Here is a 25,498-nt window from a genome sequence, read left to right as displayed (position 1 = left end):
TGATAACTGTTGTTGTAAGAAAACTCCTCCAATGGCAAGAACTGATCCCTAGACCCTCCAAACTCAATCACGCATGCACGGAGCATGTCCTCAAAAATCTAAATAGTGCGCTCGTACTGTCCGTCCGTCTGGGGGTGAAATGTTGTGCTCAACTCCACCCGAGTACCCAACTCCTGCTAAACAACCCTCCAAAATCGTGATGTGAACTGAGTACCTCTGTCTGAAATAATGGAAACTGGAATACCATGCAGACGAACAATCTCCCGGATATAAATCTCCGCTAACCGCTCCGAGAAATAAGTAGTGCACATAGGAATGAAAGGTGCGGGCTTGGCCAGCTGATCCACAATCACCCAAATGGCATCGAACTTCTTTGCAGTCCGATGGAGTCCAACTACAAAGTCCATGGCGATCCTCTCCCATTTCCACTCTGGAATCTCTATCTGCTGGAGTAATCCACCCGGTCTCTAGTGCTCATACTTTACCTGCTGACAGTTGAGGCACCAAGCTACAAATCCCACTATGTCTTTCTTCATTCTCCTCCACCAATTGTGCTGCCTCAAATCCTGATACATCTTTGCGGCACCCGGATGAATGGAATAGCGCAAACTATGGGCCTCCTCCAATATCATCTCATGAATACCATCAACATTGGGTACACAAACCCTACCCTGCATCCTCAATACCCCGTCCTCACCAATAGTCACATCTCTGGCATCGCCTGCTGAACCTTGTCATTGAGGACAAGCAAATGAGGGTCATCATACTGCCGCTCCCTGATACGATCAAATAATGAAGACCGAGAGACCACAAAGTCTAGAACCCCACTGGGCTATAAAAGATCCAATCTCACAAACTGCCTGGCTAAGGCCAGAACGTCCATCGCCATAGGCCTCTCTAATGCTAGTAAATATGCCAAACTCGCCAAACTCTCCGCCTGACGACTCAAAGCATCGACCACCACATTGGCCTTACTAGGATGATACAAAATAGTGATATCATAATCCTTAAGCAACTCTAACCACCTCCTCTGGTGAAAATTTAGATCCTTTTGCTTTAACAGATGCTACAAGCTCCGATGGTCAATATAAATCTCACAAGGAACCCCGTATTAATAATGGCGCCAAATATTCAGGGTGTGAACAATGGCAGCTAACTCAAGGTCATGAACAGGGTAGTTCTTCTCATGTATCTTCAACTGTCTGGACGCATAGGCAATCATCCTACCGTCCTGCATCAACATACTCTGAGGCCAAACCTCAAGGCATCACAATAGACCGTATAAGACCCCGAACCTCTAGGCAATATCAAAATTGGGGCTGTGGTCAAAGTTGTCTTGAGCTTCTGAAATCTCGTCTCACACTCCTCCATACACTAAAGTAGAGCACCCTTCTGGGTGAACTACGTCATACGGGTTGCAATCGATGAAAACCCCTCCACAAAACGACGGTAGTAACCCACCAAACCAAGGAAACTGCAGATCTCTGTAGCTGAGGATGGTCTGGGCAAACTCTGCACGGCCTCTATCTTCTTCGGATCCACCTAAATGCCCTCACTCGATACCACGTGGCCTAAGAATGCCACTGAACCCAACAAAAACTCACATTTCGAGAATTTAGCATATAACGTCTTCTCTCTCAGAGTCTGAAGCATAGTCCTCAGGTGCTGCTCATGATCTTCCCGACTCCAGGAATACATCAGAATATCATCAATAAAGAAAATGACGAACGAGTCAAGATACAGCCGAAACACACTGTGCATCAAATGCATAAAGGCTGCTGGGGCATTGGTTAGCCCGAATGACATAAAAAGGAACTTGTAATGACCATACCGAGTCCTGAAAGCAGTCTTCGGGATATCTGGCTCGCGAATCTTCAATTGATGGTAACCTGAGCGCAAATCAATCTTAGAAAACACCTGTGCGCCCTGAGCTTGTCAAACAGATCATCAATACGAGGTAAAGGATAACGGTTCTTAACAGTAACCTTGTTCAACTGGCGATAATCGATACACATACGCATATAACCATCCTTCTTCTTTATAAACAAGACAGGAGCACCCCATGGTGAAACACTAGGCCGGATAAAACCATTATCAAGCAATTTCTGTAACTGATCCTTCAACTCCTTCAACTCAAGAGGGGCCATACGATAAGGAGGAATGGAAATGGGCTGAGTTCCCGGCACCAGATCAATGCCAAAATCAATATCTCTATCAGGCGGCATGCGTAGAAAATCAACTGGGAACACATCGGGAAAATCCCATACTACTGGAACTGAATCAACTGAAGGGGTATCGATACAGACATCCCTTATATAGGCTAAATATGCGTCACACCCCTTCTCAACCATACGCTGAGCTTTAAGAAAAGAAATAACTCTACAGGGAGTGTGATCTAAAGTACCCTTCCACTCAACACGCGGTACACCTGGCATAGCCAGCGTCACGGTCTTGGCGTGACAATCAAGAATAGCATAATGGGGCGACAACTAGTCCATGCCCAAGATAATATCAAAATCAATAATTTTGAGTAACAATAAGTCGGCTCTGATCTCAAAACCACTAAGAGCAACCCAACATGACCGAAAAATGCGGTCGACAACAAGAGAATCTCCCACATGAGTAGAAACATAAACAGGGGAACTCAAAGAATCCCGAGGTACACCCAAATGCGGAGCAAAATAAGAAGACACATAAGAATAAGTGGAGCCTGGATTGAATAGAACTGATGCATCTTTGTGACGAACCAGTATAATATCTGTGATGACAGAATCGGAGGCAACAACCTCGGTACAGGCAGGAAGAGCATAATATCTGGCCTGGCCTCCCCTCTAGGATGACCTCTACCTCCCGACCTCCATCTCTAGCTGGCTGAGCAGTTGGGGTAGAAACTGGGGCTGTAATCATAGTCTAAGAACTCTGTGAGGCATGCGGTGGCTGAGAAGTCTGTGGAGGTGCACTCCTCCCTAGTCTAGGGCAATCCCTCACCACGTGGTGTGTGTCACCACACTCAAAACAAGCTCTGGGAGGACGTGGTGGCTGTGACTTGCTAGGGCCAGGTCTGCTAGGCTGACCTCTGAAAACACCCAGAGTAGGAGGTGCGTTAGAAACCGGAGGTGCATAATAAGGCACCTAAGGCCTAGGAGGAGCTGGAGCACTGCTGGCGGCTGGAAGAGCTGAATGAATGGGGCGACTCAAATAACCCCTACCATGACGTCCTAAAGCTGGGGCACGGGCACCAGAGGAATGGCCCGATTCTCTAGACCTCTTGGCCTCCCTCTCCTCCTTCTCCCTAGAATGCATACCCTCAATCCTCCTAGCAATGCTCACTACCTGATGAAAAGAAATATCCATCTCCAACTCATGTGCCATGCTAGATCTGATGGGGGGAATAAGCACCTCAATAAACTGGCGAACCCTCTCACGAACAGTAGCAACCAAGTCTGGTGCATGCCTAGCCAAACTGGTGTAACAGACAGCATACTCTGAAATAGTCATAGCACCATAGTGCAAATGCTCAAACTATACGTGCCATGCATCCTAACGCTATGAGGAACACACTCTCTCAGAAACATATCCGAAAACCGAACTCAAGTCAGTGAAGCAGCCGCATCTGGATTGTCTAACTCATAGGTGCGCCACCAATCATAGGCGGCTCCTCGAAGCTGAAAGTTAGTGAAAGAAACCTTGTTTGATCTTGAGATACCCATGGTACGAAGAATGCGGTAACACTCATTACGGAATCCCGGAGCTTCCTCCGATGCTAGACCACTGAATACAGGAGGCTTGTACTTCTTGAACCTCTCAAGCCTCAATTGCTCATCCTTGGAAGAAGCTGCCTTGTCCTCAGGCTGAGCTGGCACTGTAGGCAGAACAAAAATAATATCGGGGGCCTACTCAACATGCACTCGCTACTCAGGAGTGAAGGCGGCGGGAGTCTGTGCTCCTCTCCCAGCCTGGGATGTGGCTGCAGGAAGGGGAAACAACCTTGCCTGAGCCAAAGTGGTGTACATGCTCATGAACTATGCTATAGTCTCTTGAAGGGCTGGAGTAGTAGCGGCAGTAGGCGTGTTTGGTGCCTGGACTCCGGCTGGATCTGCTGGTGGTATGTCGGTTGCGGCTCGCGCAGGTGCTCTCGCTGCACTACGTGAGCACCCTCAGCCTCTACCCTGGCCCCGGCCTTTGACGGTTGTAGTAGGGGGCGCGGGTGGCTGATCATCTAGAGTAGCACGTGTCCTCACCATCTGTGAGAGAATAGAAGATAGGAGTTTAGAATTGTGATGTGAAAATATCGCACGACAAGGAAATCAAATGAAATGGAATGTTCCTAACAGTTACATAGCCTCTCATAGATAAGTACAAATGTCTCCATACCGATTAGCGAGATTCTAAATAACCGACTTGTTATTCGTGACTCCTATGAAACTAGAGCTCTGATACCAACTTGTCACGATACCATTTCGCCCTCCGTGAACATGTCGTGACGGCACCTAGTCTCTACGACAAGGTAAGCCTAACAATGCGGAAAGTAAATATAAACTTGCAGAAAAGTAAATTAAAAGATAAGAATAAACAAGTGAAAGCAGTATATAGAATGCCACTCGGCATATACAGCACAACAGCTCCGAATTTCTAAAACACTATCCCAAAACCCGAAAACTCACGGGAACATAAGCTACACTAAACATAACAAAATGCTCTAATCATCAGAATGTCTACATCAACAGTAAGATAGGAAGACTAACACTACAGGATAGAATAAAGATAAAGAATCCTTGGTCTGCGGGCGCGGTAGATGTACCTTGAAGTCTCAGAAAGATCTCCCTGCGTCAAGGGTGATAAGAGCACAATAACGGAACAAAATATAAAGGTATAACATCAGGAGAACACCACTCACAACATGGATAATAACTGGGGATCTCTTGGTATCCCGAGGATCTCTTGGTATCCTCAATATGAACACTAGGGATCTTTTGGTAACCCGAGAATCTCTTGGTATCCTCAATAAGTTCACTAGGGATCTCTTGGTATCTCGAGGATCTCGTGGTATCCTCGATAAATATACTAGGGATCTCTTGGTATCCTCAATATATGTGCCAAGGATCTCTTGGTATCCCACACCTCAGTCCATATCATAAATACGTGCAGGGGATCTCCCTGAATGTCGTAACATAGTCCCAACTTAAATCACACAGCAGTAGCTCAAGAATATCAAAATAAATACTAAGTTTTGCCATAAGTATTCATTAGGTCCCCCACACAAAGTTAGACGAACCGCTTACCTCGAACCATCTCAAAATCAACTCGAAACCACACTTTTGCCACAAGTATTCGTTAGGAAACTTCAATTTCTCGTAATCTTGTCGTGCAGATTTGTTAATTCCAGAATATGAATTTTTATTCTTCTATTCTCTCATAGATGGTAAGAACACATGCGATCGGTTCAGGAAGACGGCCACCAGTACCACCCGCTAGGACTGTGAGAGGTTGGGATCATGGTAGAGGTCGAGGTGCGGTTCGTATTACAGCTAGAGCAACATTTATGGAGCCACCAATTGCTCCAACTAAGAAGCAGATACCATATGTTGTTAAGCCAGTGGAACCAGCTCATGCACCAGCTATGCCATTGTGACTCCATGTCATGAGTAGGACTTAGCCCAGATTTTGACTGTGTGCACGAGCCTGGCATGGGCAGACTCAGTTCCAGCTATACCAGCCACTTCTCAGGACGGGGGAGGTGTTCAGGCTCCCGCCGCCTGTACATAAGAGCAGGTAGCTCATGGACTCTAGATATCGGGGGTACTACTAGCCCAACACTTGCAGCTGCTTGTGCCTAGGTTTACTCACCTATTTGTGATGATGAGGAGAAGAGACACTAGTATTTTGGGAGGCTTAAGCTTGTAGAGATCAGTGGGCCAGTGTTAGAGGATGCTTAGGATTTTATAGACAGGTGTCAACAGATCATTTGCAAGGTGTATTTTGGAGACCAATGGAGTTTCATTTAATACTTTTAAGCTGGTAGGGACAACAGACGGATGGTGGGAAGCCTATGAGTTTAGTAGGACAGCCGGCTCTGCACCACTTACGTGGCATTAGTTCTCAGTTCTCCTCATAGAGAAGTTTGTTCTAGAGACTCGTGTATAAGGAACTGCATAGGCAATTTGAGGAGCTACGCCAGGTGTGTATGTCAGTGACTCACTATGAGATAAGATTTTCAGAGTTGGCTCGTCACACGGTATGGTTGGTACCCACTAAGAGCGAGAGGATTAGGAGGTTCATTGATGGCCTCAACTATCGTCTACGTTTCATAATGATGCGGTAGGTTGCGATAGGTGTGATTTTCACGAGGAAGTTGATATTGCTAGAAGCCTAGAGCTGGTTCGCATTCAGGAGCATGAGGAGAGGGAGGCCAAGAGGCTTCGTATTTTAAGTGGTTTTGTCACGACCCCAGTTCGCCCTCCGTGAACATGTCGTGACGGCACCTAGTCTCTACGACTAGGTAAGCCTAACAATGCGGAAAGTAAATATAAACTTGCGGAAAAATAAATTAAAGCTAAGAATAAACAAGTGAAAGCAATATATAGGATGCCACTCGGCATATACAGCACAATAACTCCGAATTTCTAAAACACTATCCCAAAACCCGGAAACTCAAGGGAACACAAGCTAGACAAAATATTGTAAAGTGCTCTAATCTCCAGAATGTCTACATCAACAGTAAGATAGAAAGGCTAACACTACATGATAGAATAAAGATAGAGACTCTTTGGTCTGCTGGCGCGGCAAATATACCTCAAAGTCTCCGAAAGATCTCCCTGCCTCTAGGGTAATAAGCCTGGGTAGAGGTACCTAGATCTACACATGAAAAATATGCGTATAAAGGGGCATGAGTACACCACAACGGTACTCAGTAAGTGCCAAGCCTAAGCTCGGTCGGGTAGTGACGAGGAAGGTCAGGGCCCTACAGAGATAAATAAATAAAAAATGATAGGATAAATAAGTAGTATAAGTGAGAATCTACAGTAAGAATCTATACAGTATGATAAGAGCACAATAATGTAACAGAATATAAAGGCATAACATCAAGAGAACACCACTCACAACAAGGATAATAACCGAGGATCTCTTGGTATCCTTAATATGAACACTAGGTATCTCTTGCTATCCCGAGGATCTCTTGGTATCCTCAATAAATACACTAGGGATCTCTTGGTATCCTCGATAAATATACTAGGGATCTCTTCGTATCCCGAGGATCTCTTAGTATCGTCAATATATGTGCATCGTCAATATATGTGCCAGGGATCTCTTGGTATCCCACACCTCAGTCCATATCTTAAATACGTGCAGGGGATCTCCCGGGATGCCATCCCGTAGTCCCAAATTAAATCACACAGTAGAAGCTCAAGAATATCAAAATAAATACTAAGTTCGTAACAAATAAATAGTTAATTCTAGCCAAACATGCTTCACTAGGGTCTTTTGGTAACCCGAGGATCTCTTGGTATCCTCAATAAATTCACTAGGGATCTCTTGGTGTCCCGAGGATCTCTTGGTATCCTCGATAAATATACTAGGTATCTCTTGGTATCCTCAATATATGTGCCAAGGATCTCTTGGTATCCCACACCTCAGTGCAGATCATAAATAAGTGCAGGGGATCTCCCAGAATGCCGTCCCGTAGTCCCAAATTAAATCACACATCAGTAGCTCAAGAATATCAAAATAAATACTAAGTTCGGAACAAGTAAACAATTAATTCTAGCCTAACATGCTTCACGTAATGCAATTAAGGGAGTTCAAGTAAATAGGCAGTTAAGGCAACTAAATATGCTGATCTAAACTAACACAGGCTATGTTTGCAAGTAGAATAAAAACAGGTAAGAAAAGAACTCAGTTTAGATACTTAAAGTAAAACCAGATTTTCAACAATTAGCTCAAGTACGCGCTCGTCACCTCACGTACAAGGCATTTCAACTATCAAATATCATATCCTAAGGGAAAAGGTCCCCCACGCATGGTTAGACGAGCCACTTAACTCTAACCGGCTCAAAACCAACTCGAAACCACACTTTTGCCACAAGTATCCGACTCCAAATGGCCCAAATCTATTCAATTCAATTGCATATTGTAAGTAACACTTCAAGTAACTGATTCTACAACGAAATTCTAAGCTAATACGCGAAATCATGTAAAATGACTAAACCGCCCCTCAGGATAACGTCTCGTAATCGGGTAAAATTTATATTTTCAGAAACCTCGTAGTATTACAAGTCTATACATAACAAGAACACTGAAATCGGAGTCCGAATGGCCCCTCAAATCCTCAATTAAAGGTCTCTTAAACTCAAGCCCTAATTACTCATTTTTCCCAAATTTCTCACATTAATTAGGTATTTAATCATATGAAAATGAGTTATAAAGTCAAGAACGTTATCTCCAACTGATTTCCCTTTGAATTTCTCAATAATTCCTCTTATAAGTTTCAAACTCGGATAAAATGGTGGAAGAATAGCCAATTTTCGCAAAGGCAACTATTTATATGTTCTGCCAAGCGACTTCCGCATTTGTGGTCCTGTAGGTCCCGCTTCTGCGGACAAAACGTCACATCTATGACTCTCACTTAAAAGGCCAATTTCCGCACCTGCGGTCTACCACTCGCAGATGCAGTTCCGTTTCTATGGAAGATCCACCGCATCTACAGAACCTGCTGAATAAACCAAAATCCGCTTTGAGGTCTCCTTAGCCACATCTGCGGCGCCGCATCTGCGGTCCCCAAACTGTAGATGCGAAAATACCAGAAGCAGCAATGCTACAGCTGCTGCAGCACTTCTTCAACCTTCCCGTCAACCACTAGAAATCACCCCGAGGCCCCCGGGACCTCATCCAAAAGCACCAACATCACCTAATACCTTATTCAAACTTGTACCAATCCTTAAATCACCTAAAACATCATCGAATACTCCAATTAATCAAGTATTTAAGCCTATGAACTCCAAATTTCCTCAAAAAACGCTTTCGATCAAAAATCTAACCAAAACACATTCGAATGACCTGAAATTTTGCACACACATCCCAAATGACATGACAGAACTACTACAACTTCCGGAATTCCATTCCAACCCTCGGATCAAAATCTCACTATCGACCCGGAAACTTAAAAAATTCAAACTTTGGCATTTCAAGCCTAACTTAGATACGAACCTCCAAAACACATTCCGAACACGCTCCTAACCCTAAAATCACCCAACGGAGCTAAAGAAACCATCAGATTTCCACTCGAGGCCGTCTTCGCACTATTTCGGCTACGGTCAACTCTCTAACACTAAATCTCTCATTTAGGGAATAAGTGTCCCAAAACTCTCTGAAACTTAAAACAGAACATCCCGGCAAATCACATAAGCAGAAATAAACTTGGGTAAAACAGTTAATATGGGATCGGGGTGTTTCTTCTTATGAGGGCAGTCCCATCATAGCCGGGTTCATCTTTATAGGCCATCTCAGATGGCTCGTCCAGTTCATCATGTTGCATCATCTAGCCATGGTTCATACATTGCTCGTTTGGACCATTAATCTTTCAGTGCCCTCCAAGCTCAGAGTTCATCCTGTGCTCTGTCAGTTCAGGGTTCGTTTGTACCGGGTTCTTCTAGTGGTTATTCTATTTTTCGAGGTCCGATTCAGTCTCTACCACCATTGTTGGATTGAGGTTGCTTCGAGTGTGGAGAGTTGGGAATGTGAGGAGTTAGTGTCCCCATCTTATGGGAGGTCTAGTTCAGTAGAGAGGTCAGGCTATTAATTTCGCACCTGCTACTTCACCACTTGCTCAACCAGCTCGAGGTGGGACTCAGGAAGTTCGAGGTCGCCTAAAAGGAGGAGGTCAATCAGGTAGTAGTTAGGATCCGCTATATTTTTCCTACCAAGGTAGAGGAAGCTGCTTCTGACGCATTAACCACAAGTATTGTTTCAGTGTGCCACAGGGATGCTTCCATATTATTTGACCCTGGTTCCACTTATTCATACGTATCATCGTATTTTTCTCGTTATCTGGATATGCCCTGCGATTCCTTAGTCATGCCTTATCATATATCTACCCCAGTGGGTAATTCTATTATTGTAGACCGTGTGTATTGGTCGTGTGTGGTTACTATTAGGGGATTGGAGATGAGAGTTGATCTTTTACTACTTAGTATGATTGATTTTGACGTGATTCTAGTCATGGATTGGTTGTCACCATGTCATGCTATTCTGGATTGCCACACTAAGACCGTGACATTGGCAATGCTGGGGTTGCCGTGGATTGAGTGGCGAGGTTCTCTAGACTATGTTGCTATCGCAAATACTTCAGGAACCTAGTGCCTTAACAAATTTTAGATAAGTGACTTACCTCAAGCAAGCCAACTCACTCCTCTAACAATCCCATCCCGAGCGTTTGCCATGCCCCAAAACTGAAGAGGCATGGCCGGAACCTAGTGCTATACTCGGCCCGAGCGTGCCATTCTATTATTGTGAACTCTGAAGAGGTAACCCTCAACTTAGGTTGATGAGGACATATTCTTAATCATCTAAAATATTGTTTCTCCCATATGAGAGGTAAACATACCCAAAAGCTCCTAGTAGAGAGAGTGAAACATCAGCTCGGTTGGTATGTTCCACTTCCTTGAAGTTACCCGGACTAGACCTTGGAGTCCATTTTATATATACAGGCTTGATGGTTAGGTCGAGGCCTTGTCCCGGCCATGACATATTTTAGCTATCTGTAGAGGCTTGTGGACGAGTCATGTATAGTTTGTATATCAGTAGATGTTTATTGCGGCCTCGTCGCCTGCATAGGCCGATGAGGCCATATTTTGAATCGTCTAAAAATAACATCTCTCTCATTTGTGGGGTAAATATACCCAAAAGCTCATATATATATATAACTGTGGAGGCTGACGAGGCCGTCATGAACATCTACTGATATACAAACTATACAGGACTCGTCTACAAGCCTCTAGAGATAACTGAAATATATCATGGTCGGGACAAGGCCTCGGCCTACCTATCAAACCTGTATATATAAAATGGAATCCAAGGTCTTGACCGGGTAACTTCGAGGAAGTGGAACATATCAATCGAACTGATGTTTCACTCTCTCTACTAGAAAGGTCTATCCAGCTATCTATCAGGACCTGTAGGCATGAAATGCAAAGTCCCTAGAAAAAAGGGTCGTTAGTATGAAATAATGTAACGAGTATGTAAGGCAATAACTAAAAAGCTTAAATTGAACAAATAATATAATAACTAAAAGTAACTGGGAGTCAAAGATGATCTAAAGATACGCTTACCTACGGATATTGACTCAACTCTCTCAATATAGTAAGTAAAATAATTGTCCAGCCCTATAATGCTCAGTACATAAACGCTTACCTATAACTCTACAATGAAGAATAATGTAACTTATGAGACTAGGATAATGTACATAAGTTCAGGAATACGAACTTCACATTATGTCTTGTTATCAAACGCATGTGGTTATGAGATCATGCCAAAATGAAGGAAATGTTTAGCCTTAACATACCTTAACTCCTACGAGTCCTTAATACCTTCCAAGCAATTATTCAAACAACTCAACTCAATCTACCGTAGCATAAGGAGATTCAATATCAGTGCTGAGTAAAGGCTAAGTCACAACTTAAACTAGTAGCTCGTTTATGTAAATTTGGGTAGCATCTCCCCTATAACAAGTGTAAGCACGTGATTTTTGCCATATATGAGAATTACTCCCAAAAAGTTCAAAAAAAATAAAGTAATTTTTTCTTGGTGTGCAATTTTGCAATTTTGTGATATTTTGAATAATTATTTGTATTTTGTCTGTGCGTGTTTATTTGATAAATTAATAAAAAATACAAAAATATGTCGCATTTTGCATGTAGGATTTAATTCTACATTTGTTAGTAATTAAATTTGTTTTACAAAAATTAAAAATTACAAAAATAGGCATCGTTTGCATTTTTAGCATTTAATGTCCAAATATACAATTTTATGCTTAATTATTACTTAATTGTGCGTTAATTGTTATTGGGAGTTAATTTGCGCTTTTATAACTTAATTTAATTCTTAATAATAGTTTAAGTATTTTTATAATTTAGTTTTAGAGAAATAAAAGAAGAAAAAAGAGCGAAAATATAAAGAAAGTCGGAATTGGGCCTCTTCTTCGATTTCAAGCCATAGGCCCAAAAAATGGCCCAATCTTCCCTACGACCCAGTCCATTTCGAACTGGGTCGACCCAGTCCATAACCCAAAAGACCCAAACCCTTTTTGTCTTACATTTTACAAAACAAAACAAAAACAAAATGAAGAAAACCCTAAAAATTGCAAAACTCACCCGCCCCCCCCCCCCCTTTCTATCTTTTTTCTTCTTCTTCCTCAAGAAAGACAAGCTCCATCAATGGCTACTTCATCATATCCACCACAACCACCCCTTCACCACATAACCATGGCTGCCCTCAAGCTTCACCATTGTCGTTTTTGTTTTTGCGCCATAGCTGCCCGCGTTTGCTTTCATCTTCTTCGTCGAGCTCAAGCTTGAGCTCGACATCCATGGACGACCACTGCTTCTCTAGCAGCCATGGCTGCATTCCTCGAGCACCCGAACCACCACCAAACGACCATCGTTGTCATGCCCGCTACTACTGTGTCGTGCTACTGCTTTTGCTTCCTCCGTCGAGTTGATGCCGCCCGTTTCTGCCACTGCTGGATCGTCGCCGCTGCTGCCTCGTCGCAACAGTGACGCTGCCGCTGCTACTCCTTCCTCCACCGCTGCTTCTGCTTCTCGACGTCGTGCTGCTGCTCGTCACGGCAGTAGCTGCGGCTGCTTCTACTTCTTCTTCGTCTTCGTCGTCCTTCGTTCGAGCTTTGGTCGAGGCTCGGACAGATTTGCTTACAATAAAAGTGCGTCGTTTATTCATCTCCGGTTAGTTGTTTTTGAGTTTTATTTTTGTCCATATTTTGTTTGATATTTTCCGGATTCAAATCGTTAAATGATTTAATCCTTGTTTTGTTCGTTGTTCGTCGTTGAAATAATTTTTAGTTTGTTCATATGTTTCGTTAAATTAATTTTCAGATTTCAAAATAGAAGTTTAATTAGTTGTTTTCGTGTTTATTTCATGTTTGTATTATTGTTTAAGTAAGTATTTGTTAGTTTGATGTTTGTTAGATTCAAATTGAAATTTAATCAACTATTTCTTCAATTTGTTTCATGTGTTTATGTATTGTTAGAAATTATTAATATTGTTAAGTTCAAGTTTAAGTTCATAATTGTTTCTTCGTTGATCTTGTTATTTGTTTAAAGAATTTAGTTGTATTAAAGGAATATATCGTTTTAATCATTTAATCCGTCATGTTTGTTGTCTTAAAATAGATTCATTCATGTTCATACTTTGTTTGGATGATCTTGAATCCGAATTTTGTATAGTTTGATTTCTTATTTACCATTTATGATTATTGCTTGAATTGTTCTCATAATCTTGTTTAAAGTTTAATATAAGAATTGTTTGTTGTAATGTTGTTAGAGTTGATTTTATGTTCAATATGATTGAATTTAGAAATCTTCATACTTTGTTTGTTGTTGTTGTTGAATCCGAAAATAGGATTGTTTGTTGCTAAAATATTGTTCAATCAAGTTTTAGTTGTTCTTTGTTGTTCAATTCGTGTTCATGTGATTTGTTGTTGAAATGTTGTTAAAATCGTGTTCATGTGATATTGTTGTTATGATGTTCATCCATGTTCATATTGTTGTTTGAACATTGTTAGAAATTGATCATATTGTCTATATTTTGGTTAAGTTTGATTAATTGATGTGTTATAGCTGATGGGTAGTTTGGTAAATTTGTAGTACGTTCAGGGGTAGTTTGGTAATTTTAGTAAGGTCGGAGGGGGTAGTTTAGGAATTGTACATTTTGAAATTGTTTATTTGAAGCATGGGGGACAAAATGAAATGGGGTGGGTTGTGATATGATTATTTAATATAAAGGGGGGACAAGATTTAAATTAAAGGGGAATCTTGCATTATTTTAAATAAAGCATGGGGGACAAAATATAATGGGGTGGTGTGATATGTTTATTTAATGTAATGGGGATGAGTGGAAAGATAATGGGTTGGGTAGAGAAAAAGTATTGATTTAATTGATTAAAGGATTTATGGGATGGGATTATATATATGTGAAGTCTTGAACACAAGAGAGAACAAGAAATAGGGAGAGAGATACGAAAAAAAAATACACACACAGATAGAGAGAAAAATTCCGAAAAATATTTAAGCTTTCAAAATAAAAATAAAACTAAAAAAAAATCTACTGCTTTCTTTCTTTGTTTGAAATTAGTATTAATGGTTGTTATTTCATTTAAAGCTTAAAGCTTTTGTTTTTGGGATTACTACTCCACCGGTCTGCTACTGGGTTGTTACTGTTGCTGGGCAGTTGTTGCTATTGTACTGTTATTATTGCTGTTGATTCTCATCATCATTTTCTTTTGCTTCCAATATCAGGTACATATCTGAAAATTCATGTCATGAAAAGCTTCAACATGGCAAGTAAATGAAGTTTGATTATAAGGATGTCTGCTACTCATTTAAATTTCATTAGTTTAAGTTTCAGTTTTGTTTTAGTTGGTTAATATAGTATTAAATCAATTGGTAGATTAGTTCTCTTTCTTAATAACAAATGGCTTAGTTATTTTAGGAACGCGATCAACTCATTTATTTTAATATATGAAATAATGTCAATGATTTTTTTTACAAAATATAGAGTTAGTGTTTGCAAATATTCGCATAGGCAGAATATAAGAATTGGTTTATTTATCTCAAACCCAATCTTCGTAAGCAAAATTAACCAAACAATTATAACCTCGGACTAAAAACAAGTGGTGTAAAAGAAGGATGAGATTTATAGATTGTAACATTTTAAGTCAAAAAATGTGTAAATAGCGTTTGCTCCAAATATAACAATGAAAATTCTTCAAAAAATATTACTTCATTTATTAAATCAATTGTTTTCCTAAGTTTATACGCAATTCGCTTTTTGGGTAGATAAATATTGTATTTACCATAAAAATGGTAGTATTAATCACACGTTGTTTATTTTTATTTTATTTTTATTTTACTCTTTAAACTCATGGTTTTTGAGGAATATAATTCACACGTAAAAATATAATTTGCGGTCAACACTTAATGAATTGTGAATTCTTTTCAAGGAATTTAGAGGCATCTCAAATAGTGATTTCTCATGACTCTTACATTTAAAAATAGATGGATGCAATAAACATTTGTAGAGAATTTATATTACTGTCAAGTATATTTGCATAATTAAGGATGCGTTCGCGTGACTTGATTATACTTCTAAAGGCGATTCGGATTATGCGTTCGCGCAACTTCGAGCAAATTTTTAATAAAAGGGGTTCTTCGGAGATCATCAATATTAATTTCATATAACCCGAGATGTGCAGTTCACTATTTAATCATACAAGAGCAACAAACGTTCTTAATTTTATTTAAGCGCAATTTCGAACATAAGTCTATTTTTATAATAATAAAAAAAATTCGAAAAAAAATAATAATTATATTATCAATATCATTGTGTACACGTGCGCGTGACACAACTCCGCATGTTTTAAAAATATAATTTATAACACGAATATACGTACGCGTGATTCGATTCAAAGAAGGGTCTTTAAATATAAATAGAAGCGGTAACAATAAAATCATGCAATAAAAATGTATTTTACAAATCAAAATAATCAAGCCGAATATAACAGTTGAGCGACCGTGCTAGAACCACGGAACTCGGGAATGCCTAACACCTTCTCCCGGGTTAACAGAATTCCTTATCCGGATTTCTGGTGCGCAGACTGTTAAATAGACAGAGTCATATTCTCCTCGATTCAGGGATTAAAATCGGTGACTTGGGACGCCTTAAAATTCCCAGGTGGCGACTCTGAAACAAACAAACAAATCCTGTTTCGACTGTCCTTAAATTGGAGAAAACTCCCTTCACCCCTCGCGGGGGCGGGAAAAGGAGGTGCGACAACAAGGGCCTCCTCCAATACCATATACCATCAACAACAACAAGAGTAATTCAATAAGAATAACATCAACAATAAGGTACAAAATATTTCATTAACAAATCATCAACATATCATGACGAGTGGCAAGCTCGGATTGAATCCCTTTAGCACCCTTCATGTCACGCCCGGAGCCTGGGGATCCGAGATCGGCACCCGCTGCCTCACCTATCCTTGCGTACCAACTTTCGTCTAAAGGACTCTGAACATATAGTTTCATACCTTGGCCATGGGCCACATTACAAGACAATTGTGAATGCTGACTAAACATCAATATAATGCTAGGCCGACAAGGTCATCATCACTACTACAGCTGGCAGACCTAACAACATATACATACAAGGCCTACAAGCCTATCATACTGCACTAAGTGACAGAATATTTCTACAAGCCTCTACTGATGGATATACTGTGATCAGAACAGGACCCCAACTACTCATAACATATATACATATATACATATATACATAAGATGTACATAAAGCTCTAGATGCGGCAACTCCAAAGAGCATGGAGCTTACTGATCATGATGAACTCGGGCAACACCTAATGAAGAGATCTATCCGCATGTCTGTCGGAACCTGCACGCATGAAATACAGTGCCCCCAGAAAAGGGACGTTAGTACGAAATAATATTCTGAGTATGTAAGGCAATATACGGAGAACTGAAACTGAACTGATAATATAATAACTGAAAGTAACTGGGAGTCAAAGATAATTTGAAGATATGCTACGGTGCTGATACTGACTTAACTGTCTCAATATAGTAAGTAAAATAGTTGTCTGGCCTTGTAAGTCTTAGTATATATATATATAACTGCTCTACTGTAGTAGGCTCGTTCATAGGCGCTCGGCCGTTCTAGGCTCCGTATCTCGGCCACAGTAGGCTCGGTATATAACTCACTATCTGATCAGAGGTTGCCCAATAGGGGCCTGCCCATCGATTATAGCTCGATGGTAATGAAAATTCTGTAATACTGTATATATAGGCTTGCTGCTCTCTTGACTGGAAGAAGAAAATACTAAAATTGAATATAGAGTCTCGATAAGGAATAATATTGTAACTTATGAGACTAGAATAGTGTGAATAAATTCATGAATATGAACTTCTCTTTTTGTCTCATTACTAACACATGTAGCTAACGAGATCATGCAAAATGAAAGAAGATCTTAGCCTTAACATCCCCGAATTAGGGAAAAACCCGTGTGATATTCTTAAGAAGGATTACACCGTACTCCCTTAGAATCAAAAAACCCCGTTGCTATTATAATATGGAGTGACTATCATCCTTGGCTTTGTATTCTGTATAATTTTCTTGCCGAAGTAACTTTGGTATTTACTCAACATAAGAGTTCTTTGCACCCACTTACATATTGGATTATTGATATTTATTCACGATAAGATTTCTTTGCATTTTGGCATTTTGTATAACCCACTTACATAATGAAATTTTGTATTAATCCAAGACAAGTGTAGGGATAAGTATTAAGCCATCCCTTTCCACGTGTTATCTTAATAGATTGCCCAAAGCCAAGTCATCTCCAACCTCCTCTACTTGCTGACACGGGGGTGGGGGGGGGCTTTATCCCCGCCTACAATTATCCATAAATCCTTAATTACATGGTTAATCTCCCATTAAACCAATAATTACCCAATTATCCACATAATTAGGAATTATCTCAAATTACATAAAATACTACTCACTTTTAATACATATTGCACACCTTTCTATTATGGCCTTGTGGTACCTTGTATGACACTAGTCCATAAATATTGTGTATTATAGCTTAGACCGTATTTTACCCTAAAATGTCAAATTTCGACAAAATTCATTTTCTTTAATCGCTCGCCCTCTCACCTCCATGAATTTACTTATCACTTGTATGAAATAGTACAATACTTACAATCTCACAATAATCTCATTCCCGAACTTACGTCGATTAACTTACGACGAAACTTTATCGTACGAATATGCGGGATGTAACATCTCATTTATGAGTTTATATCAATTTACTTATGACGTACTTCCACATACGAAAACATGGGGTGTAACCTCATTCCCCCCTTCGGAAAATTCGTCCTCGAATGTTGACTGATGTACTTATCATTTTCATAACTTATGTCTTACGAATACGCTAGTACTTTCCTTGCCATCTAGGCAACATCTCGGCAAATAACTCCAAAGTCCAAGGTATTATCCCCTTTAAGCTTCTTTCTTACACCACGAGTTGTAGCCGGAATTGTTCTAATCACGTAACTATTGCTACCCTCTATCATGCAGCCTGTACGGCTCTAACTTTGTATGTGCGCCTATGCGACTTTTCTCTCATTTTTCCTCCAGCTTTTAGCCAATTTCTAGGCCTCACTTTGTGAACATATATATAATTACAATAAGTTGTCCCTCTTGGCATCTATGGGTATACCGAAGTTCTTCGCTCGGTACTTTATCGAACTTACGACTATTGTTATATCTTGTTTCATAGCTTCGGTTATCCATCTACATGATTTTGCTGCATCTAGGTAGGTCGTACTGTACCATAACTCTTACTTCAAGTCTTACCAAACTTCAGGTTAATTTTGTTTCTTATCCCATGTGTATAAATCTAAGTCCTTTAATGTTTTCTTATACTGTACATCTTAAGAATGAAATCCTAATCTCACCTCATACATTGTGACTTTTGTCCATACATTGTTGATTCACCTCAATGTCGATTCATCATCTACTACTGATAACTTGATCTTTTATGTAACACTGCCGCTAGGGCTCGCGTCTCATCGGTGACATCTGGAGTAATTAGATTGATCCACCTAGGGGTTATACTATACTTTAATAATCGTATTCTATAGCATCCCAATGTGTTTCACCTTACGTGGGTATTTTAATTCCGTACAATCCATGAAATCCTCTTCAAATCATTACTCAATTGAAGGCTCAAACATCATTATTTATCTATCACAATTACACCTTTATTCTATTACTAGGGAAACATTCCATCTCTTCTAAATGCTACTAGTCTTAGATTCATTTGAGTTCGTTCAGGCTATACTGAGCTTTATATAACCTAGAGAAGCCATCAGCTATCTTATTTTCATAGGTTTAATCCGGAGGACTCATCCGTTTCTCATTACCTTCTCGCTCACCCATTCTTATCCTTACTCTTGTCTTCATAAAACCTTGTCGCTCTATCATAATTTAGCTTGAAACCTACATATATCCATATATACTACTCGTAACCCTGCTTGCACCATAGATTTCATTGTATTATTCTGGAACATCAAGTGAGACATCACATCGTCTCTAACTCTTCTTTACTCTCCTGGCTAGATCTCTTGGTACCTAGAAACCTTAAGCTGGAAGATATGCTACTGATGACGATGCTATCATTCTTGGTTACGGAATACTCGCGCTTCTAGACTTTTATCTACAATATGGACTATTCACCACCTCCTGCATTTGAATATCTCGTACATTGTTCACTTTTACCTTACTTACCTTAAATTCTTGCATCATATCTTCTATCTATGACCTCCCTTCCACATAGATATAATTCACATCCACAATTTGAAGCTCTATTATAATACTCGTACCTCTGGTGCATATACAATCCTGTGGAAGCTTCATACTGACTTTTTATGGGGCTCGTACTTTTCTAACTGGATTTATTGCAGAGCCGTTATAGAATATGGTTGTTGTGTTATCTATCTGCTACCTCTGATATTAAGAGTGGTTCTGCAATGTTCTCAATCAAAATGTCTATAATTTTCTGGGTCGAATAATCAGACTCGTGATTTACTTGGTTGACATAATTGTTTAGTTTCCTCTCCCTTTTGATCGGCCTTTGTGTAGGCTTAAGCTATCTTCCGATCTGCGGCTCCTGGTATTAGTTATTACTTTAGCCTTTCATGGGCGCTATGGAATATCCATGATACAATCCCTTAGCAATTCAATCTTTTGTCTATGCCCAGGGCTCAATTCTTTCTTCTAAATTTTATCGGAACCTTCTACAGTTGTATGATTGTCAATACATATGCTGCATGGATAATACTCCAAAATCTTATATGCGTTCATAACGTAACTAACTCTGGATCATTGATCGAATAATTCCCTTCGTTCTATCTTAGCTTTCTTTAAATGTAAGAAATTATTTTTCCTGGTTTTCCTTCCCTTTTGTTGCGTGCATACTTAGCTTACCTTAGTGCCCACATATATTTGAACTCCTTACAACTCATATGATCTTCAATATCACTTCTGATTTTACTCCCTGTTCATTAGCCACGGTGGGTGCCACTTTCTTATGGAGTGCATGCAATGTTGTGTGGAGACTTGTTATTATAAGACCATTCCCTCTTTGGGTCACTAAGCTTAGGGTGAAGTCTTCTTCCTTATTTCCTCAACTAGTCTTTCATTGTAGTACTTAGGGAGGACCCTCTGACTCTTGTAAAGTTGCGAGCTTATTACATCATATTCCCAATAGAATTTTTAATATTCGTACTCATCTATATTTATTCTTAGTTACTTACCTCCACACTCATGTGCTCGTATTGTTGATTCTGAACTAAAGTTTTGACTGTCTTCACAGTGGGACTCTTTTTTATTTCCGTAACACTCATACAGTTCCTTTAACTACCCAACTCCTATCTGAATATTTCTCAAGTATTACAATGAAATTACTGCGAGGCTGAATTCACTATATTGGGTGTTACTATGTTTATCTTGCACGATCTGCTGATTCATCTGTAACCTCTTCTCTAGCCATAACTAGGCTCTTCCAAAATCAAATTCCAACTACTCGTTGGCCCATTCTCATATCAATATTCCACATAATATTTCCTGGGTTTTTCCTTTGTCTTATCGTATCTTTTGCATTTGCTCCTTATTTATCAATAACATCCTGGGAAGGAACCCTTACTTCCTTTCCTTGACGTCGTGTTTGCATTATTTTCTTGAATCATAGCGTACCTGTAGGATTTGAATAAATGCAATCTCATACCTTATCATTTTTATCGCATTCTTTCTTTACCATTTCATAATTACTAGGTAATCTGATCCCTTTCATCTTTGGTATCTTTTCACATCATCGATGACCCTTACTGGACTTGCGGTAATCCTTCTGTACCAAGGATAACAAAATTCCTTACTCGCGAGGGTGACACTTAGTATAACTGGCATATACAGTCTCTTAAGCATAACTTTGCTCACATTACTTTCTTTAGGGAAACATTTTCCTGAATGACTATTCTTTGGATTTCTCATGAATCTTCCTCCATTGTCCTTTCTATTATCGCCGGAACGAAATATGAAATTCTCTTGATGTTGACCATTATCAAATCATTCAGTCCCTAATTCATATTTAATTTATCTTGCTCAACAGACCATACTAATTTCTATTACTCTGGGTTTAACTCTCCCTTCTAGTAGTCGTATTGGATTCATGAACTTATCATTCGAAATGAAGATATTACTTTATGGGATATATTTTTTTGTTGTATCAAGGCCTGTCACTTCTCGTCTTTTCCTTCACTTGACTATAGACTCTGTAATACTATAATCTTTTGATCTACCGTTGTCATCCAGGTATTATATCTTACTCATAATGCTTCATTGACTCTCTTCTTATTTCCCTCTAACATTTATGGCTATTACTCTATTCTGAAAACTATAATAAGATGTTCTTTTTCTTTTAGCTCCCCTTTGCTCCATCCACTGGCTTTCCGGATTGCCTATATTCTCTCTTTACTAGGGACGGGATCCATACTAAGATAATATTTATCCCTTTCCGGCTTCTCGTGTATATCTTTGTAGTATTCATATCTAGCTGTACTATTTTAGAGTGCACCATCTGGGTGTCTCAGAAGAGATCTATTAGCACCATTGTAATATCCTTCGGAAATGTCAACTAACAAAAAAAAATATATCCATCATTTTGGGTTACTCTAACCCCAACCAAATCCTGATATCTCCTCCTTCTCTTATACTACTTTTGTTGACCCCATAGGCATAACTGGAATGGGTGTGACCAATTGTACATACCTATGTTACTATTGAAGGTAACTCAAAATGCTTATATCTCTCTTCCTGAATTGTAAATAATGATAATCTTCATTAACTGGGCGTCTCGTACCCTTATTCATCTCGCTTTTTTTATTTGTTGAAACTTGTATGTATCTTCTGAATCTCTCATTGCCTTTCACCATAGGGGTGAATAGATATTTCTGCCTTAAGGCTCTTTATCAAGAAGCTTACATGTCTTAATACACACACGTTCTGCTAAAGACCTCATATTTGTCCATCATAAGAATGATGCAAACTCGAGGTCCTCTAACTCATCTTTTCCACAGCTATATCTCTTACCAACCGTCTTTCTGGATGTCAGTATTATTGTATTATGAATAAGATAAAGTTTAAGAAATTGAGTTCTAACAACTGAGCTCTACCACACGATCTAGAGTAAGAAGAAAGAGTGACAGTCCTAAATGAACTGTAGCCTCCTACTTATAAGTGTGGTACACGACACACCCATAAACAAGACTCTACTAGATATGGCTTGTAGACTCCTTCAGATAGAACTGCTCTGATACTACTTTTGTCATACCCCGGACCTGGGGGGCGAGACCGGCACCCAGTGCCTCACCTAACCTTGTGTAACAACTTGCGACTAAGGGACTCTGAATATATAGTGTCATATCTTGCCCATGGGCCACATTACAAGACAATTGTGAATGCTGACTAAACATCAATATAATGCTAGGCCGACAAGGTCATCATCACTACTACAGCTGGCAGACCTAACAACATATACATACAAGGCCTACAAGCCTATCATACTGCACTAAGTGACAGAATATTTCTACAAGCCTCTACTGATGGATATACTGTGATCAGAACAGGACCCCAACCTACTCATAACATATATACATATATACACAAGATGTACATAAAGCTCTAGGTCAGGCAACTCGGAAGAGCATGGAGCTTACCGATTAAGCTGAACTCGGGCAACACCTAATGAGGAGATCTACCCACCAATCTATCTGAACCTACATACATGAAATGCAATGCCACTAGAAAAGGGACGTCAGTACGAAATAATGTACCGAGTATGTAAGGCAATATACGAAGAGCTGAAAATGGACTTATAATATAATAACTGAAAGTAACTGGGAGTCAAAGATAATCTGAAGATATGCTTCCCTGTTGATACTAACTCAACTCCCTCAATATAGTAAGTAAAATAGTTGTCTGGCCTTATAAGGCTCGGTATATATATTGTCACACCTCCTTTTTACTCACCCGAAAGGGTATAAGGGAGTTTTTTCCAATTTGAGTAACAATGAAAACAAGATTATTTAATTAAAAATCAGAGTCGCCACTTGGGATAATTTATGGTGTCCCAAGTCACCGGTTTAAAATCCCGAATCAAGGAAAGATTGACTCTGTTTTACAGTCCGCGAACTCAGAAATTCGGGTAAAGAGTTGTATTAACCCGGGAGAAGGTGTTAGGTATTCCCAGGTTCCGTGGTTTTAGCACGGTCGCTCAACTGTAATTAATGGCCTATTTTTTTTGATTTTAAAACATCTTTGAAACCTATGTGCATTTTGTTCCTTTTAAACCGCTTCTAATAATCCGATTGTTATACAATTAATTATTGATTACACATTGTGAATCCTATCACGGCTACCGTTCCCACTATCCACAGCATGTGTATTTTAATTTACAAAATTAAAATATGGTCGGGTCACATAAATATACCACCGACTTATTTTAGAAATTAAGTATCACGACCACGTCACGGGAACCGTACCCGTTGCTATGACAATTATTTAATTAATGCGCCTGAAGCATACTACGAGATTTCAAGGCATTTTTCATACAAATCTTGTATTTACGTGAGGGCCATCGATAACAAAGTTCTATTTATGTATGGCACACCCAAATTATTCGGAAACGACTTTCCTCAACTATGGCAAGCTAAAGAAGTCTACTTTGCAAAGCTAATTCGCTGCACATCATAAAGATATTAGTGTAAGCGTGAATGGTGAAGCGAGTCTTATTGTTTGGTAATAGATGGGCCAGTACCCGACCCAATATATTAAAGGATCTTCTTAAAATTATGTTTGATGGGAACTGGGCTCGGAATCGAGCCCAAGAACGAAGGAATAGAGGCGAGTGGTCATAGTATCTTTGGTTAGGCTATACATTATGCTCTGCTTCTTAGAGATAAACTCCAACATGGGAAGCCCATTTTCATTATACTAAATAGAATCAAACAATGGATAAGCTGGAAAAGGCTAGCTGGGCTTGAAACTAAACCCAAAGATGAAAAATGAGCAACAAATGAAAGGCCTTAGGTCAAAACTTGACCAGGCTGCCTCGCCTGGACCAATATGAGGCCCAGTTGAGGTTCCTCTTCCTCTGAATTTAATTATCACCCAGAGTGTTAGGAATCCAACAAAATCAAAGGCTAGATATCCATGTCATAAGCCAGCACTATTGATAATAACAATTAAACATTATTAGCTCGAATCCCTTTTGAGCTTAAGCTCAGAATAGAACAAGACGAACAATATGCTAACAAGGAAAATATCACCATCGCTTTGATTCAATTGCTTACATTGCCACCACCACACTCATTAGATTGAAATAACAAAGACACATTTCCTGAATTCATTCATTACCTTAAACCCACTATTAGTCTAACAATTTTGGAACTCAAAGTGATTCAACTGGCAAGTACACATGCATTCTGCTATTAACATCTGCCCATCACAAACTTAGTAACTACAACTGATCATAAGAACTTTAAATATTTAAATTCTGTGAAGGAAACATATTAAGAGCAGCACATTAATGTTAACACCTAGTCAACATTGAAACAAATAATTACAAACCCAAACACAAGGCAAACGATAGCACTAAATAGAAGATCTAGAAATTCATTTCCCTACATCAAATATATTAAGGCTTCAGCTTGTCATTTCAAAGCTCGGTGAATATACCTGGATACAGCAACAAAAACAAAAGAAAAAATTCAGCCAGATGCGGTAGGACAGGAGATCAATAGCATGACAGTAGCGATCAGCAAGAATACAACCAATTCATTCCATGCTTGAAACCTAGAAACAACAAAATAGTGAAAGCTCTTTTGAAAACCCAAAAAATTGAAAACCAACTGATCAATAGAACAATACCCAGGACCCCTCTTTTTGTGTTTTCAAATCCTGAAACTCTCTCAATGTGTTGTATTTTTAGTGTTCTAGGTAAAAAAAGTAATACTGAAGAAATGTTTCAGCCGTTTGCTAGTTCTAGGTGTTCTGATCTCTCTCTAAAGAATGATTGAAACAAGCTTTATATAGAAAGATTTTAGGGCAGCACCATCTGATTTTACTCATTCATAAGTAA

This window comes from Nicotiana tabacum, chromosome 10 (genome assembly GCF_000715075.1).
Source record: "Nicotiana tabacum cultivar K326 chromosome 10, ASM71507v2, whole genome shotgun sequence".
Lineage (NCBI taxonomy): Eukaryota > Viridiplantae > Streptophyta > Magnoliopsida > Solanales > Solanaceae > Nicotiana > Nicotiana tabacum.
Note: the sequence above shows the minus strand (reverse complement) of the source record.